The sequence below is a fragment of the Sminthopsis crassicaudata genome, chromosome 2 (genome assembly GCF_048593235.1).
Source record: "Sminthopsis crassicaudata isolate SCR6 chromosome 2, ASM4859323v1, whole genome shotgun sequence".
Lineage (NCBI taxonomy): Eukaryota > Metazoa > Chordata > Mammalia > Dasyuromorphia > Dasyuridae > Sminthopsis > Sminthopsis crassicaudata.
In genome coordinates this window covers 43,259,858-43,280,190 of record NC_133618.1, presented here as the reverse complement: position 1 = coordinate 43,280,190, position 20,333 = coordinate 43,259,858, and the positions used below count along the sequence as shown (strand labels likewise).

The 20,333-nt window shown below is 35.7% G+C and overlaps 1 protein-coding gene across 2 annotated transcripts in view; it reads right to left on the bottom strand.

The window, feature by feature from the left end:
• The window catches only part of LOC141554283 (carbohydrate sulfotransferase 4-like), a 30,827-nt gene extending 17,426 nt beyond the window's left edge, over positions 1-13,401 (bottom strand). The window contains exon 1 of one of the 2 annotated variants that reach the window (XM_074286037.1): positions 13,084-13,401. The gene's annotated coding sequence lies outside the window, so the exon portion shown is untranslated. The remainder of the gene's footprint in view (positions 1-13,083) is intronic. The other variant, XM_074286036.1, reaches the window with a different exon arrangement.
• Positions 13,402-20,333: the final 6,932 nt, after the last annotated feature.

The following is a 20,333-nucleotide window of genomic DNA, read 5'->3' as shown; positions in this document are numbered from 1 at the left end:
AAAAATTTAAAGCCCAAGCTCCTTTGCCTTCCAGAATATCATATTTTAGGACCTTACATCCTTTAAAGTGGAAGCTGCTAGATCCTAGGTAATTCTGATTGTGGCTCCTTGATATTTGAATTGTTTCTTTCTGACTGCTTGTTTTTTCAATGATATATTTTACATTTTCTTCTATTTTTCCCCATTTTTTTGATTTTGTTTTACTGATTCTTGATGTCTCATTGAGTCATTCACTTCCATTTGTTCAACTCTATTTTTTGGTGAATGATTTTCTTCAGTTAGCTTTTTAAGTCTCCTTTTGCATTTGGCTAATTATACTTTTAAAAGAGTTGAAATTATGGGAAAACATAAGGCCCTGGCACAATTAACTGGGGCATTGAGAACTTTAAATAAGATTGAGTCCCTAAAAACTAATAACATGCTTCAGGCAGTTAAATCATAGAGAACAGAAACCAAGGTTGGTTATAGAACAGTGCTTTTTATAGCAATATATGGTTTTAAGATATATAGATAACATGATTTCTTTCAATAAACAGCTCTGATGAATTATCAGGAACTCTGTCTCCTTATTTTCAACCACCACTAGTACATTTGTGTTGTGCTGATCACAGCACACTGGAAGTTTCAAATGCTGGTCCTGTTCATTCACCAGAACAGAATAATCAAAGTTGTATTTTGGTTAAGAGCCTCCAGCTAGATGCTCTGCTCCTAGCCTCCCCACATTGGGCTTCCCTGAACTGGACTTCTCTCCACACTGTGCCTGCACTGGGCCCTGATCCCACTGCCCAATGAGACAGACTTTTCCTAAAGTCCTTCCAAGAAATCTTAAGTTGGAAAATTATGACACAAATGTTTATGACACTTCAAAAGCCATCCAGAGACTTGATCTAGCATTGATTTTGAGGGAAGTTGGGGATAGCTTAGGCAATGTCCTGTCTACTTCTGCCATCTTATCTCTGACCCCTGTTAAGAGTTATTTTGCCCAATTGTATGCCAATAAATTTAAAAATAGAAGTGAAATGAGAAAATATGTAGAAAATATATATATGCCATCCAGATTAGCTGAAGAGAAAATAGAATATCTAAATAGATCTATTTTAGAAAAAGAAATTGAACAGGCCCTAAATGAATTTCTTAGGAAAAAAAGCACCATGATCAGATGGACTGATTTACAAGTGAATTCTATATTAAAAGATTATACATGATGGCCAAGTAGAATTTATACCAGGAATTCAGGGAAAGATACATGACCTAAATATTAAGGATGATATTACAAGAAAAATCTGAAGAACATGGAATATATAATTTATCAAGTTTATGGATTTGGTGAAAATTTACAAATAAGCAAGAGAGAACATTTTGAGTTATAAAATGAATAATTTTGATTGTGTTAAATTAAAACATTTCTGTACAAATAAAATCAGCAAATGCAAGATCAGAAGGAAAGCAGAAAATGGATAAAGACAGAAGAATTTGCAGTTTCTTGGATAAAGATCTCATGTCACAACAGTTTAAAGAACTTTGTCAAATCTACAAGAATATGAGTCATTCCCCAATTTGTAAATGGTCAAAGGGTTTGAACAGGCAGTTTTCCAATGAAAAAATCAAAATAATTTATAATGATATTAAAAATGCTCTAGTTATTGATTCAAGAAATACAAATTAAAACAACCTTCAGATATAATTTTATTTATTTCATTTATTCATATCAGATTGGTTAAAATGATAGAAGAGGGAAATGACAAAAGTTGGAGAAGATGTAGAAAAAACGGGACACTTAATTCATCCTTGGTGGAGCTGTGACCAAATGCAACCATTTTGGAGAATAATCTGGAATTATGACCAAAGAGTTATTAAACTGCCTCTACACTTTGACCTAGAAATACCACTAGGAAGTCTGTGTTTCCAAAGATAATTAGGGGAAAAAGAAAGGAACCTAAATGTTCTAAAATATTTTGACATTTCTCTGTGGTGACAACAAACTGGAAATTGAGGGGATGCCAATCAATTGGGGAATGGCTAAACAAGTATATAATCATGAAGCTTTACTATTGTGCTATAAGAAATGATAAACTCCATGCAAAATAAAATGTACTATGTAAATCTATGTTGTGGGATGATCAGTTGTGAATGACTTTATTATTCTCAGCAAACATTTCTGTAACAAAGTAGAATAAAAAAAAGACCTCTCTAAAAGACTTATAATGAAAAATGCTATTCATATGCAGAGCAAAAACTGGTGTCTGAATACAGATTGAAGATACTTTTAAAAAAAAAAAGATGAGCTTGATGATTTTAGAAAAATATGACAAGATTTGCACGAAATTATGAATAATGAAATGAACACAACCAAAACCAAATTAACTACAAAGAACCTATGAAAAAAGATGCTATCATCTACATCCAGAAAAAAACTGATAAATGGAAGTATATATAATTGATTTTATTTATGTATATTTGTGTCTAATGGTAGCTATTAGTGGGGGAGGGGGAGGAAGAAAAAAAGAAATTTACATGACAACTATTATATATTTAAAAAGAAAATTGAGCTGTACATAATCAATTTGCACTTTCATATATAATCTTTTTTCCCATTCTACTTTGTTATAGAAATGCATATTTTGTTTCTTAAATTCAGAATTTTGAATAAATAAAAGTTGGAGATAATCTTGGGAAAGACACTAAGATTAAGAAGAATTTCCATGGATAATAGCTTTGGAGAATTTTCAGGATCATCTCTTCACTAGCTATTTCTTATGGAGTAAAGAAACAAATAATAATAGCAAGTCTCCTTTCTCACTGCATTAAGTACTTAGTCAAGGCAGACAGTAAACATTTATTAAATATCTAATATGTGCTAGGCAGGATACTAAGTTCTGGATTCCAAGAGAAAATCATTTAAAATTTAACTTTGTCTCAAGTCTAGTTATATAAGACACTCCTATGGACACCTGGCCCTGATTAAGGAGACCTAGGAACTCTGGTGGGATCAGTTTTCCAAGTCTCTTTTAATTTCTGCTCAAACATTTCTCCTCTATCTATCTGTTTCCTCATCTGTAAAACTAAATGTGACATAAAATTCCAAATAAAAATTTTGAATTCAAACTATCTACATTTTGAATTAAAAGATAATAATAATGTAAATTGTAACATAAAAATAGTAATGATATATGTACTGTGTCTTCTTCCAAATAAATCTTTTTGTATAATATTCTCTTTGTTATTGTTTAAAATGGTGCTTGAATCAATTATATGGAATCAATTATTTGACTCAATTGACTCAAATATATTGAGTCCACAATTTACTGTTATTATTTAAAACTGTGCTTGAATCAATTATGAGTTTTTATTCTGATCTCACTGTGTAATCATGTCATACATCTTTTCATACTTCTTTATATTGTTTATATCTGCCCATTTTTCAATTACTTCCTATTTATTTTGTATATAACTTGCTATATATATATTTGCTTACATTTTGTCTCTCCCACTAGACTAGGACTTCCCTGAGGGCAGGGATTGATTTTGACCTCTTTTTGTATTTCCTGCACTTAGCACAGTGTGTCACATGATAAGTGCTTAATAAGTGTTTATTGCTTGAGTTCTGTAATTCAAGGGGAGAGAAAGAGATTCAGTCTTCTAATTATGTGCTGGAGGCTTTGGGCAGGAGGGAGCCTGGTTATCCCAGATTCTTGACCTGATGATGCTGTGAAACAGAGAGGCCCAGTCCCTGCTTCAAAAAATAGTCATGTATCCTTTGGCTGAGACCTTTTGGCTTACTGCATTGTGAATAAAAACATTTTAAGTGGATGCTGAGCTAGGTCTAAAAGGGACTACAAAAGGCTCCACAGAAAAGCTTAGTCTCTGTTTTTGGTTAAAATTGAGGAGAAAACTGCTATAAACTTCCTGTGGAAGTGCCAGCAGCCTACTCAACCTATGGAGTTGCAAGTTTGAACATGACTGCTTTTCCTGCAATCCATGCTGGGCTTCTTTTCTGCTCTTTGATCAATGAGTATTGGAGACAAAACAAACATGTAAGCTTTAAAAGGTTGGAAAATCCATCAGAGGTTTATCTTCCAAGCCTAGGAAGATGCCTGTTCTAGGAAGCAACTCTGTGACTGATCCCCCACCTTGTCCTGCAAGCAAGGGAGTGACTTATCCACTGACTGTGCCATGTTGGGAAGTCAAATTTGTAAGAAAAATGTCAGAGTTTAGGACCTTAAGTTTGAGCCCACTCAGCTCATGGACTGAAGGGTAGAATGCAGAGTATGCAGAGTTCAGCTTTGTATTTTAGTTCTTTAACTGGTTTAGTTAAAGGTAATTGGTGTTGACTAATTAATTGATAATGAGAAAAAGAAAATCAGAAGCTGAGATGGCTGAGCAGAACAAACCCTTTATCTAAGGTTTCCCAATATTCCCCTCCCAACAATTATAAAATGACGCCTGAAGGAAAAGAACCTATTTGTACATAAACATTTAGAGGCTCATTTCACAGTAGCAAAGAATTTTTCTAGGTGGGGAATCTTGGTGGTATTTTTTCTCTTGGTGCTTTTCTTGCTTAGGGGAATAGAGGGATTCAGAAAAATCTAATTCTCAAGATCCTTAAAGGTATGTGGAAATTATAGAGCAAGTTTAGTGTGTCCCTCCCTTCTTTTCCACTTTGCACTAGAAAAGGCCACCATTTGATGGAGATTTATAAATATGGGTCAAATATTGTGGGTACTTCTATTTATTGGTTCTTCCTCTGGAGGTGGATAACATCTTCCTTCATACTTCATAGTTGATTTTAGTATTTATACTACTCAAAATAACTGGATAATTGCTGTCTTGTAATATAGCTTAAGAACTGATATCAATTGCTAAGTCTTCTCTTACATTTTTTTTCATTAATTCCTTTGATATTCTTGACCTTTTATTCTTGAAAACAAATTGTATTATTTTTTCCAATGTATTAAAATAATTTTTGGTAGTTTTATTGGGATGGTATTGAATTAAGTAGAATAGTTTGGGTAGAATTATTATTTTTATTATATAGTTCTGCCCTTCCACAGAAAATTAATATTTCCCCAATTATTAAAATCTGACTTTATTTGTTTAAAGACTGTTTTGTAATTATGTTCATATAGTTCCTGGCAAGGAACTTTTTGGCAAGCATATTCCCAAGTATTTTATTCAGTCTACAATTTTTTAAGCAGAATATCTCTTCCTATCTCTTCTTGAAGGATTTGGGGATTCTGATGAGTTATTTATAGTTTTAAAAGACAAATTTACATTATTTATTTTATGTTCTTCTACTCTGGAATTTTCCAAATATGTTGTCATATTATTTTTCAAATAAAGATCATTTGATTAACTCATTGCTCATTCTGATTCCTTCCATTTCTTTCTTCTTCTATTGCTATGCTTATCAAGAATGCTTCTTGTTTAACCCCATTACAAATAATGCTTGCTGGGGCAGGTAGGTGGCACAGTGAGTAAAGCACCAGCCCTGATTCGGCCTATTCAGTAGGTATGGTACAAAGAATCGCCACAGCCCAAATAAAATTTGTAGCCTCCAATGTATATCAGCTCTTTAAGGAACTTCAAGAGCAAGTGAGAAAGCATCCAAGTAAGATTTATATTTTGCATGTCCACTCCCATAGTGGACTTCCAGGTCCCATTTTTGATGGTAATTCAAGTCAGATAGCCTTCTAACCATGTTGGCCAACACTCCTTTGTTTCAAGAAGCACAAGGATCTCATTCTAAATATCATCAGGCTTCCCAAGCTTTACATTTACAATTTGGAATAACAAGAGAAGAAGCTAGGAGCATAGTAAAAGCCTGTACAGCTCGCCTTCCTTTCCATGCTCCTACACTCCCTCCAGGGAAGAACCCTCATGGTTTGAGACCTAATGAAATTTGGCAAATGGATGTGACCCATTATAAATCTTTTGGTCGTCTATTTTTTATCCACATCATGATAGACACCTTTTCAGGATTCACATTTGCAATGCCAGCAGCAAAAGAGACAGCCCGAGTGGTCACTGAATTCCTTATATAAGCATTTGCAATTATGTGTGTGCCACAAGCAATAAAAACAGACAACGAATCTGCATATACGTCTAAACATTTTGCACACTTTTGTGCATAGTATAAGATTTTACATACCACTGGCATACCCTTTAATCCTCAAGGGCAGGCAATAGTAGAGAGAAGAAACAGAGATTTTAAGACACTCCTCCAAAAACAAAAGAAAGGGGGAGCCATGGGTAACCCTAGAGAACTTCTAAATTTAGTTCTCCATATCATTAATTTTTGACAAAGATGCACTGGCTCCGGCAGACAGGTTTTATAACCCACCGGAAGGGCAGTGTCCAGTGTGAGCAGCTCCACTGTCTTTAGATAATCGCCAGGTGATGTGGAGAGACCCAGAAAGTGGTGAATGGAAGGGACCAGATAGGTTAACTACTTGGGGGAGAGGGTTTGCTTGTATCTCCATAGATGGAGAAGGAATCAGATGGGTGCCAATGAGCCGTATTCACCTTGTCCATCAGAGAGAGATGGAGCAGACCCTTGAAACAAAGGAGAAGACCCAAGAAACATTGGGTTGTTCCATTGCTGACTGTGCCCACCACTGAAAGAATCTGGCAGTTATGGTGTTTGACTCAAGGACATCAAAAATTGTTGGACTTGAAAATCCTCAGGAATCATTGGATTCTCTGAGACATGATAAGACTATTGTAAGACTTGAAAGCCCTCAGGAATCTTTGGATTCTCTGAGGCATCATAAGAGTGTTGTGGGACTTCAAAAACCTATAGGGATCATTGGATTCCCTAACATATAAAAAGACTGATGCAGGACTTCAAAAACTTGTGGGGATCATTGGATTCCCTAACACATGAAGCAATGGACAATGGTTTTGGACTATCTCTTGATTGCTGAAGAAGGCATATGTGTGACTGATGTTTACATACCCTCCTTCTAGGACTTCTGGAAATCTTTTACAAAACCGTGTTGATTTATATTGTTTGTTATATCACTACTTGCATGTTTGTTACACCTCATTGAACCTGCACTGACTGTGGGGAGAGTCATCCCTAATAGCCTCTGCGTTATTGCTATGTGCTTGTGTAATAACTCCCATGTTGATGGGTTTGTGCATTCTTGTCTCTAATAAGGCCTTTCAATCCAGAAACCCGCTAGCAATCCCCACTTCCCTTTGGTGCTTTTCATCTTCCTTCCTGAGATGTTGGGGAGGATGTGATTATCTCCTTTTTAGTGATTTCATCTCCCCTCCTGAGAAGTCAGGGGGTGGTGTGATCACCTTCTTTTTGGGGTTCTCACCTCCCTGAAAAGTCAGGGATGGCAAGACCACCTGTGGTCTAAAACAAAAGAAAGTGGGAGATGTAAAGGGTTAGAACTGAGCAAATGCACCTGGATAATGGAGCTTATGAGAGTTATTGCCAATTGGACGGTTCTCTATTAACTTGTTTGAAGGTTGACCCTCCCTAGCGTTCTATGCTGACTTTATTGGTGGGACAAAGAGGGGGAAGTGACGTATGTGGGGAGAATAAGAGGAGGAAGAGGAAATTGAGATCCCCCCCCCCTCTCTCTAGGCATTTGAGGGAGGAAGGTGCGTTTGTGGAGATTGCTAGATTTAATCCCCTGACCTTGACCTTAAAAGATCAAGAATAAAGACGTTTAGTGATCCTGACTCCTGCTGATTTCTGGGAAGACAAGAGTTCCAGCAAATTATGTTTATAGTTTTCCATCTGTTAAACTATCTCTGCATATTCCTGTTAATCCTACTTAGTTACCATGTATAATCTTTGTATTATATTATTGTATTCTCCTGATTAACATTTTCTAAAAGAATTTTTGAATTCATATTCATTAATGAAATTGGTCTATAATTTTCCTTCTCTCTCTGTTTTTGCGTTTTCTGGTCTAGATATCAGCAACATACCTGTTTCACAAAAGGAGCTTGATAGAGTTCCTGTGTCTAGTATTCCAAAAAATTTATTTAATATTGGAATTGGTTGGTAGAATTAACTTGTAAATTCATCTGATTCTAATACTTTTTTTTTCCCTTTAAGAAGCTCATTTATGGCCTGTCCAATTTCTTTTTCTAGAATGGGCTTATTTAGATATTCTATTTCCCCTTCCGTTAATCTAAGCAATTATATTTTTGTAAATTTTCTTTCATTTCACTTTAATTGTTGAATTTATTGATATACAATTGAGCACAATAACTGCTTTGATTTCTTCTACATTGCCTTTTCATTTTTAATACTAGTGATTTGGTTTTCTTCTTTTTCTTTGATAATATTAACCCATGGTTTGTCAATATTTTCATAAAAACAACTTCTAGTTTTATTAATTCAATGATTTACTTATACTGAATTGTATTAATCTCACCTTTAATTTTTAGGATTTTCAATTTGTTCTTTTTCTAGTTTTTTTTTTTTTTTTTTTTTTTTTTTTTTAATATACGCTGTTCATTGGTCTGCTCTTTCTCTAGTTTATTGGTATAAGGAGATAAAAATTTTCTAGAGGAAAATGCTGGTTTCAATAGGAATAGAAAGGATTATACTTTTTTCTTAGATGTCTTAGCGTCTTCACAAAAACTGCCCATAGATTAGGGTATGAAAATCTCACAAATAAATGCAGAAAAACAGAAAAATTAAATATGCCATTTTCAAATAATAGTCCAATGAAAATTATATTCCATAAAGAGCTGTAGAAATAGATTAAAAATTCATCAGAAATTAAGTAATCTAGTCCTAAAGAATGAGGGTGTCAAGGCACAAATCATAGAAACAATAATTTTATTAGAGATGATGACAACAATGAGACATGTCAAAATTTGTAGGATGCAGCAAAAACAGTACTAAGGGTAAGTACATATCTCTAAATATATACACTAATATGAGCAAGAAAGAACAGATAAAAGAGTTGGACATGTAACTAATAAAATTTTTAAAAGAATAAATTATAAATCTCCAAATTAGGTACCAAAATAGAAATCTTGAAATCAAAGGAGAGAATAATAAAATTAAAAGTCAGAAAAAAATATTGACCTAGTAAATAAAACTAAGAGCTAGTTTTATGAAAAAGGCAATAAAAATAGAGAAGCCATCATTTAATTTTATTTTTGTAAAAAGAAAAAAATTACCAATATTAAAAATGAAAAGGATGAATACATCACCAATAAATAGAAAATTAATTATTAGAAGTTATTTTGCACAGTTATATGCCAGTAAAACTGACAATCTAAGTGAAATAAATGAATATATATTTATAAATATTACTCATATTAGCAGAAGAGAAGGTAAAATAATTAAATAATCCTATCTTAGAAAAGAAAATTGAGCAAGCCACAAACTGCCAAAGCAGGAGTAGGAGGGTGGTGGAATCCAGGACAAGGTAGATTTACAAATGATTGCTGCCAAACCCTTGATAATAAAAAAAATTTAACTATCTTCTCCAGTGCCTATTTTGGGCAGATGTTTTCCATATAATTTTCTTTATTTGCTTAAGCTGTTTCTATTTCCTGATTTTTTTTATTATTTTTTTTTTTTTTGGTGGTGGTAACTTATAACCTCTCATAAACCATATCTGACTCATACTTGTAATAATAAGTACAGAGGAGGAGATTAATGCATAATGCAAGTTACTAGTTTGGGGCTGACCTGGTAGAAATGGGAATTATAGCATTTCAATTAACAAGTTGAACAAGACATAAGTGAACTCCTAAGAAAACTTCCTTTTTCACCCAAGACCAAATAGATTTACAAGTTAATTCAATCAATATTACCTCTAGTCTCTTCTGTATTGACGCAATGAAATTGATTATTTGCGGTATAAATTTTCTAATTGAGTCTGCATCATGTCCTTGAGTTAAGTTTGGGAACTCAACTTTCCCCTGAGTTAATTTAAAGTTATGATTATAAAAATTATAAAGCTATAAATTAATGTGAAAAATGTTTATCTGCCATACTTTCAGCTTCTGGAAAAATAGTAAAACTTCTGTTATTATCTTTGGAAGCTAGCTCTAAAAGATATATGTCCTTGCAGCTTAAAATAAAACTTTATCTCCCTACTAAATCTTTCTAGGGGCCAGAGAGTCTGTTAACTCAGGTGCACTAACAAGGCCTACAACATTCAAGTGGGTCAATCAAGCATTTCTCTATGACAGAAAAGAGTGATTACTATCCCCATGCAGGTGCTGACCCATCATGTTGTCTTCACCCCCATGATGCTTCCAGTTCTAGAATGAATTGCATTGTTTTCCCCACCCACCTGACTGTTCTTGACTCACCTGTATTTCCCCAAACTATATGATGGCCAGTAAGCCCTACTTTTGTCTTTGATCATTAAGATTAATCACTGTTCCAATTTATAGGTTATGGCTAGCCTAATTAATAAATTAATAATGCTCAGATCATTAATTATCTGTCAGTTTGCCTTAGTTTTCAAACATAACACATTTAAGAAACAATGCCAATATTATATAAGCTATTTGAAACAAAGAGTCCTTTCAAAATACAAATATGGGGTTTGGTTTTTTTTTTCTCCTGTTTTATATACTTAAAACCTGAGCATCTCAATATAAAACTAAACACTATGAATTCTCATTTTCCTTCTTAAGCCCCAAATTTACAATTTGTATAAGGTTCCACTAGAAGTTCAATATTTAAATTTTCTCTGATACCCTTGATAGATTTCATATAATGATAATAACTAAAAGAATTAATACAATATGTGGAACAGATTGAAGTAAAATTAACTTTGGAAAACAAAACCAGATTTTATTATTGATGTTCAGCAGGACTCATGTCACTGACATGGAAACCTCATTTTATTACTGTTCTAGTCACGGAGGAATAACTGGAATCTCCCTCAAATCCAAAGGAGGAAGGAAGGGAAACAATGAAAAGGAAATAATTAGCTGTTTTATTAACCGTGCATTTTGCATACTTTTAAGGAACTCCAATATTACAGAATGTATTAAATATAAATGGAGACTACAATGCAGTACTATTTACTGTACATTTGAAGATCCAAGTTTAAAACAATCGAGTTGAATGTACATAATTGTTATGCATTCATTAGTCCGGATCTGCATTTGTTCTTACATTCTAGCCTTCCTTTGTTTAAAAAAATAAGTTTGGTTTTTTAAAGTTTTCTTTTCTTTTTTTTTTTAATTAAAGCTTTTTATTTTCAAAACATGAACCCTTGAAAAACCTTATGTTCTAATTCCCCCCTTTCCTCTACCCCCTCCCCTAGATGGCAAGTTATCCAATATATGTTAAATATGGTAGAAATATATGTTAAATCCAATATGTGCAAACATATCTATACAATTATCTTGCTGCAGAAGAAAAAATAAAATCAAAAAGGAAAAAAAAAAAAAGAAAAAGGAAATAACATGCAAGCAAACAACAACAAAAAGAGTGCAAGTGCTATGTTGTGATCCACACTCAGTTCCCACAGTCTTCTCTCTGGGTGTAGATCTTTATAAAAAAAGAAAAATTTATCCTATGCTCTCAAACAGATCCTCCCCACTCTTCTCCAAATCTTTGTTCCTCCTTTAAATGGAAAACGACACAGACTTGAAAATTATTGGGATAACAACACATTTTTTAGAATCTAAAGGCAAGCCTTGCTCCTATAACCCCACAACCAGTTCAGTAGAAAGAAGGCAGGAATAGCCTAGGTTCACATGGTCATTCTGCTCCCCTACCTTTAGTTTCCTCATCTGTAATCTAAAGGGAATAAGCATTTATTTAGCTCAGCTATGTACCAGGCACTCTACCTCATTTGAACAACGCTGGGAGGTAGGTGTTATTATTATCCCCATTTTATAGTTGAGCAAGCTGAGGCAGACAGGATTAAGTGACTTTCTCAGGATCACATGGCCAGAAAGTGTATGAGGCCAGATTTGAGGTAGGAGGCCAGGTCTTTCTGATTCCAGACACGAGGAAGTATCCATTCTCTGTTGCTGCCTCCACTGTATTGGTTCTGGCTTAATTATCTCTAACTTCCCTTTTAAATCTACAATCCTATGAAATGATCTGTTTGACTGGATTTGAAAGCTAGAGACTGGAGGAGGCAGGGTTCCTATAAGAATATGCAGAGGGAACCCAGCGCTACCACAAACGTAGAGCTGATCCTCTTCTGCAATCTCCCTGGTACAAGTTTGCTCAGTTGCCATTTGAGTGGATAAGTTTCATGCCAAAAAAAAAAAAAAATACATTGTCAGAATAATCCAGGCTTAATGTCAAATTTAATTTGGACCAGCCTAAACTGTGCCCTTGGTCACAGAGGAGCAGCACAACCCACCACCCTCCTAGAAAAACAATCAGGGGCGGGCCAGACCGTTATTAAGCTCACTTTTGTACCCTGAATTTTAGAGGAAACCACTTAATGTAATTCACATGAAAGATACTGGGAGACGCAGTACCCTTCTCACTTCTCTTTGTAGCTCTTTCTTCCCAACAATCCCCCAACCTTACCATATCTAAATTTCTCTGTTGATACCTATAGTAAAAAAGTGACAGCTTCCTCCTTTAAATTCCCAATAAGATTCATAACTGGTTCTGTTCTGCAACCTGCTTTATACCCATTGTATCTGAGGCAACCAAGAGGCACCTGAGAACACATTTCTCAACCAAAGGTCAGCTCTCTTCTGATTCTCTTTTACAAATATGAAATTATTTTTAGTTGGTGATTGGTATATAAAGAAACCCAAGTCCTTAGAACTTGTAATCAGAGAATTTTAAGAAATAAAAATAATTTTAGAATTCACATTTTACAGCACAAGGAAACTGAGGCTCAAGGTGGCTCCCGAGTAGACCCTGACAATTTCTCCCACTGTGACTTTGACCAGGCCTCTTCCTTTTTCTGGGTCTGGTTTATCATCTGCAAAGACTCTGAAATGCTCTTATTCCATGATCCCAAGAACTCTTCTTGCTGAGTTAGGAAAGAGCTTCCTGAACGCAGTCAACACTCCCCTGAGCCTCATGCCCTGCCCCTGGGCACAAAGGAAGCTCTAGCAGCCCAAGAGCAGGAGATGCACATAGAAGAGTTGTGTTCTTACCTTCTTGCCCTATCTGGTTCCTTCCCCTGCTTGGCAATCCTGGCAGCTTCCTTCTGTTGCCTCAGGATCTCCTCTCCTCCAACTGGCAGCCTCCCACTATATTTTGCATAACTGTTCCTAACCCAGATTCTTTTCTGGGTGCAGTTTTAGTGTCTTCTTGCAACCAGGAAATGACCCCACCTTCCAAGATTGGTACAGGATGGACAAATCAATGGCAGAGCCTGTCAGGGAGCAGTGCTAGGGACAGCTCTGAGAGCCACATGCCAAGTGGTGTGAGAGTCCACAAGAGCTAGAGTCCTAGGGAAGTTTCCCTCCTACTGGGCAGGGAGGAGCAGAGGAGGGAGGAGGAAGCAGGGCGATTCTGGAATGTGGACTCCTCCTAGGTCAGTAGCTTGCTGACTGCCTCAGGAATGGGTAAGAAGCAAAGGAAAAAGGGCCCCAAAGCCACAGACCCTCCATGGACCATTAGGATGCCCCAGCCTCCTCCCTACTCTGATAATAGAAAGCTTGCATCTTTTAGATCTTCCCAGAAGAGCAGAAAAGGTGAAAGTTGGGCTTCCCTCTTGTGAGTCACTGATATCCAAGGAGGAGAGGAAAAATAGGTTACAAGAGACACTAACCTCCTTGGAGAGGAAGCATAAAGGGGTGTGTTTGGGGAAAGAATGGAAGAAACATGATCTTTTCTCTCTTTTTTACAGTTGTTAACTAATATCATCAGACTCAGTGAATTCAATCAATCAATAGAAAGAAGTTTATTAAGTATCTACAATGTACCAGGCACTATGCCAACGGCTGGGGATACCAAAAGAGGCAAAACTTAGTGCTGCCCTCAAGGAGCTCATAATTCATATTTAGTATCTCCTTTTGCCCAGTTCCTAGGAATTTCCTGAGTTTGGGGATAGTTAGATGGAGCAAAAAAAGGCCTGTTTCTATTTGTGTGTGTGAAAAGTTCACCCAAACAACATGGTCACCTAAACATGAAGGATAATGTGCTTATCACTACCACAAATCACTAGAAGCCAGGCATTTGTCTCAGTTGCCTTGATTGTTGCTCCTTCCTTCAAATGTCATATATATTTAATTCAACAAATATTTCATTGAGTGTTTGCCAAGTGTAAAGTCTGTATTTTAATGTAGGGGTAGCAGTAGTTGGTCACTGGACATCAGTACACAATAGCTCTGTCTGGACATAATAATGCCAGCACAAGATAATTCCACAGTTTTTATTTGCTCCTAGCTGGAGCTCACTCAGATATTACATTACAGCCAAGGACATAATATTTTGTTGGAGTCCATTCACTCTTCAACAAATGGGGTCCACAGTCCTTTTGGGTATGTGGCAATCATCTCAACCGTCCTGCTTCCTGCCAGGGTGGGCATAGAGCTGAGCCTGCCTTACAATGTCCCACTTGGAGAGATGATGAGCTTAAGGCCTGAAAGTGATTGAAGCAGCATCCAGTGGGTATTGCATCTCAGGATCAGTGTCCAGTGTTGGCTATCATTTGAAGGTGAACCAGCTGGAGCCTAAAGGAAACAAATCAACAAGCAAGGTCAGCCTCATATAATTAAATTCATTTGTGCAACTATTGCACCTAGTGGATGGAAAGCCTCTATTTGCAAGAGTATTATTCATGTTTCCATGCCAACTGGAAACACCCTCAGCATGTACCCTTGGCCACCCAAGAGACCCCTTTACTGTTTCCAATGCTACTGCCCTTCTCTCCAGGGGTGGATTACAGATTTGATGGCCCATCAATCATAAATGAATTCAAAATTCAAAACAATATTAGTCATAGTCCCAAGAGATTTCATCTCAGATAGCGAGTGTCACTAATCACAGCTTAGGACTAAATATAGTTATTTTTACTCTCATGGAACTGCAATAAGCAATAAGAGTTTACCAGGATTCATACACATAAGAGATTTCACTTAACATCTTTCCATGTTTTTTTTTTTTTTCTTCTAGTTTTTTTGTCTAGTGGTAAGAAACCAATTATTAGAAATCACTTCTATGTAACAAACTTGTAGATTTTCAGTAAATCCATTCCTTGTTTGGTAACTTTATAATCCAAACAAGTTCTTTTCACAGGGTTGATGACCTCACTTGTTCACAAGATCATTCAAGACACCTGGCAAGTTTACAAATTAAGGGGAGTCAACAAGGACCCCAGAGAAGGAGCTGAACTAGCTGCTCTTGCCTTTCTACCTCCTCTACCTTTAGAGCTGCTATGGGCTGTGCTCTCTGACATTTTTTGACACCTTCTCCACTCTGTGAAGCGGAGAGGGGGACGAATTAACCCTGTGGCACACTCCAAGACAGACGGCTCTAAAAAGCAAAAAACAATCCAGGTAAGATTTTCACTTCATCCCCTGCTTTCCACACACAGTAATTACCAATTTTAGGTTTTAACATTATGACAATGACTTCAAATAACTTAGTCATCTATCTTACAACTTTCATGAATGATAGCCAAATTATCTAAACTGTAACTTCTTAATTTTGAGAAAAGGTGAAAATATCCAATTCCCTAAATGGTGTTTACAAAACATTATGAAATTCAGACTGGTTTACTGCCAGACTTTTTAAAGTAGTAGCAAACTGCTTTTCTGTTTTCAAAAGTTCCCAAGCCCTCAAATCCTCTGTTCACACTGCTCATTATAAATAGTTTGTAACTTCCTTGTTCCTGTCTGCTCCTCTCATTTCTACATGCTTAAACTTTTTCATTTTTCATTCTATATATACATTCCTTTAGTGGGCTTTGGCTAAAGCCCCTTATGCATGTCTTGTTTCTTATTCTGATCTGATACTTCTCTTAATTTATTCTACTAGTTTTTGATGAGATTAGATTCAGGGAACCAAAATGATGAGATTAAGATTCCTGGTAATCAGGAAGTTAAATGATGAGGTTAGTGGCAGCTTCAGGGTTCATGGAACCAAATGAAGAGGTTTGGCTCCTCTAAATCCCCTTGGGATCTGGTGCATGGGTAGGGAGTTGTGAAAACCCCCTTCTGGCGGTGCAGAGGTCCTTAGTAAAGGAATTTACAAACCCAAAAAGGTAAACTGATAAAAAGAAGTTTATTATTGGCATCAGGAAGTCAGCCTTTGCTATGTATGAATAGAAAGACTGAATTTATTAGTGGCAAGGTCCTGGCAGAGAAGTAAAGTTTCCAGTAGAGAAATCCCGACAGAGAGATATAAAGTCTTGTTAGGGAAATAGATGAGGGAGATAAAGAGAGGGTAATGCTGAAAGAGAATATTCCAGGGGGCAGAGTTTGCTGCTATACCAGGAAGAGAGTTTCATTGGCATGGCATATTAGGTCCTCTGCAAGGATTAAGCCCTAATTTGCTGTTTTTATAAGGAAATCTAAAACAAAAGTTTCCATCAAATGAGATCCCCTCAATGTTGTCACTGCCTCCAGGCCTAGATGAGACCACGTACTGGGAGTGGTTTTGAGCCAACAATACCCCAACAACATAGTGGTATAAAATCTTAGAATTGAATACTTCAATTTAGTCCCACCAAGATAATAAACCACTTTATCTTGGTTCCTTGGGGTGGGTCTCACAGAGAAGGATTCTTGAATTTCTTCTTGAAGGAGTTTTCAGAGAGTTTCAGGGTCCCTTTGTCACTTTTACCATCATATCTCAAATATCTGTGTGTGTGTGTGTGTATGTGTGTATATCTCTCTCTGTTTATATCTATCTATCTATCTATCTATCTATCTATCTATCTATCTATCTATCTATCTATCTTTCTGTCTCTCATCTACCTATCTCTGCTGCAGTCCTTTATACAACTGTTAATTTTGTCAATTGTTTTTCAAACCTTTTAAAATTTTTATAAGATTTAATCTTTATTTTTCCTTAAAGTACATTCTATGGAGTGATACCTCAAAATATACTAAGAAGTTTCATAAGGGAATGAATTCCTGGAATTAGTTCTTTCCAGCAATGTTAAAATGATTAATTGCCAACTCCTAATCTCAATACCTCCAGAATCTGCTAAGATGTTTTTAGTGGTTCTGCAACTTAATTATTCTACTTTATTTCTGTAGCCCCCAGTTGGCCAGTGTTGGAACCATAGAAGAAAATCTAAGGTGGGGATTAAGAATTAATTCTAATAATTTTTTTCTCATTGTTCTTTCCACTTAGAAATTTTTCTTTCTGGCTACATTTTGAATCTTTCAAGGTAACAGAATTTAGTTCACAGCACAAACATGACAGACATTCTGCAAACACAGCTATGCAGACACAGACAAAATGACAAGACAAATACAAACAACAAAGCATGTAATTAAAATACTTAATTGAGATCCTCAAAGATGAACTAAGGTCAAGCAATGTTCCTGAACTTGGCCCATTGGCTTAGAAGGCACCCAAGGGGAGACTCTTTGGGATTTTACCCCCATATTATCTCATCGTCCCTTCCCTCTACTCTCAGCATCCTGAAGAAGGGGGAGAAAAAGAGAAGGAAAGTGGCTAGATGAAAGAAGTCCCCTTCAAACAAGTCCAAACTAGGCTGCACTCAGTTGCCTGAAAGCAGCAAGGAGTTCAGATCCAGCCCCCAAGAAAAAGTTCCCTCTTGAATGGCTATAGGAGAGAATTGAAGCCACAAGGAAATCCTGGATTTCAGCACCAAAATGATGTACTTTGAAGTTGACATAGAAAGACTTCTGAGAGACTTCGTATTAGACATCAAAAGGTTGCTTTATGTAAAAGCATACAAATTAATCTTAGGGGAATCTAAAAGAAGAGTCTAGTGAGGAGGGGAAAAGGGGGCAGCTTATGCAGGAAAATGTTGGTACTTTCCCAGGACTTCTATTGCAACAAAACTTACACATAGAAACAGGATATGAATCAAGAAAGGAGAAAGGATGTGTGGCTCTGTGATTTCTAAAATAGTCACATTATGGGTCTTATCTGGGAAAGGAATGTTCTTTTCACTACTGGCACTAAATGAATAACAGGTGAAAGCACATTTCTGGGACAAAATTCAGGAGCACCCATTTCTCAGGGTTGTTATGAGGATAAAGTGAGATAATATTTGTAAAGCATTTGACACATAGTAGGTGCTTAATAAATGCTTGTTCCCAACCCACCTCCAAAAACAGAAGGTGAAGGAAGTACATAAAAAAAAATAATGAAATGAGAACACAAAAGTCCATAAGACAGATGCAAATTTGTATCATAAAAATACCATTCAAAACCTGAAGGAGGAACAATCATTTCTGGTTATTTCTTTTCCAAATAGCTTTTTCCAAAGCTATAAAATGAATTATTTTAAAAGATGGATCTTGATGCTCTGGGACACCAAAGGCCTTCTCTTGTAGCTAATTCAGAAATCAGATAAAGATGTGAATAGTCACTGGGGAGTCCAAGCTTGCCTCTGGCAATCAGGCAGCCTAATGTACTAAATTTCCACTGTGTGGATCTCTCTGTTCTTCCCTGTTCAGTAGTAATGAAGAAGATGATGATTTCACTTCAATTCAACTAACATTCATTAAGTGGCTACTTAGGATTCATTAAATGGCTACTACATCAGTCCCTGGGGACACAAAAAAAGCTAAATACAGTCTCTGCCCTCAAGGAGTTTATAATTTAGTGGTGATGAGGATAGCTAACAATATCTAATTGCAAATTTGAACTAAGGTCCAAATTTGAACTAAGGTCCTTCTCACTCCAGCAATGGTGTTCTATGCACTATGGTGCCACCTTCAGGCAAAGCTCTTCAAATGAATGCTTCAGATTATTAGAACTACTGAATTGGTGAAAATACTTTCTTTGTTGGAAATTCTCTATAAAAATAAAATCACAGATCTAGACCCCTGTTGCCTCACAAAAAAAGGCATTTTAATTATTAGATAGAAGAAACCTAGCATGATGGAGAGCTGGTTTTAGACTCAGGAAGACCTGGATTCAAATGCTACTTCTGATATATCCCAGCTGTATGATCCTGGACTAGTCAGTTTTCTAAAATATAGAAGGTGAAGATGCATTACATATTGGTTTCAGTAGAAGGAATCTCATGGAGTTTTTTGTTTTTGTTTTTGTTTTTAACTTTTTGATTTTATTTATTTATTTTTGTTTAGGCAGTTTGGGTTAAGTGACTTGCCCAAGGTCACACAGCTAGAAAATATTAAGTGTCTGAGGTTGGATTTGAACTTAGGTCCTCTTGACTTGAGGGCCAGCACTCTATCCACTGTGTCATCTAGCTATCCCTCATAGAGGTTTTTTTTTATTATACCAGCAATATAGGTTTTAAATATATACATTTATAGATCAAGAATTTCAAAGAAACCAAGGGAAAAGTATGTAAAGGAATCAAATTTAGTAGTTATCAGATCTTCAACTTTATTATAAGGTAAGAACACTATAGAAGTATAAAATGAATACATGAATATACATTTATGAATATATAAATGAATATAAAATGAATAACTGATTACTTTCAATTAAAAATTTCTTGTATAAATAAAATCTATACAGCCTAGAATAGAAGGAATGCAGAAAATAGAGGGAAAACTTTCACAGAAAAGCTCCCAGAATAAGACTGGGTTGGAATATTGGTGTGGTATAGGAAATGATGAGCTAATTGGTTTAGAAAAAATATGAAGGGCAGCTAGGTGATTCAGTGGATAGAGCAGCAGCCCTAAAGTCAAGAGGACCTGAGTTCAAATTTGACCTCAGACCCTTAACACTTCTTAACTGTGTGACCCTGGGCAAGTCACTTAACCCAATTGCTTCAGCAAAAAAGAAAGAAAGAAAGAAAGAAAGAAAGAAAGAAAGAAAGAAAGAAAGAAAGAAAGAAAGAAAGAAAGAAAGAAAGAAAGAAAGAAAGAAAGAAAGAAAGAAAGAAAGAAAGAAAGAAAGAAAGAAAGAAAGAAAGAAAGAAAGAAAGAAAGAAAGAAAGAAAGAAAGAAAGAAAGAAAGAAAGAAAGAAAGAAAGAAAGAAAGAAAAAGAAAAAAAACATGAAAAGACTGAATTTATGAAAGAAGATACCATCAACCTTCAGAGAAATTTAACAAGAAATAAGCATAATGTATCTTGTGTATATGTCTATGTTTATAAATATCTAAATATATATATGTATATGAATGTAGATAGATTTAAATACAAATTCATCTCTCCACAATTAACTATAGCCTTATGAGAGAGGACCAGAGAAGTAAAAATTGCACAGTAGAGAACAAAAGAAAACCAACAAGAAAGCAAAACTGGATAGCTTTGAAAACAATGTATAGCATTTAT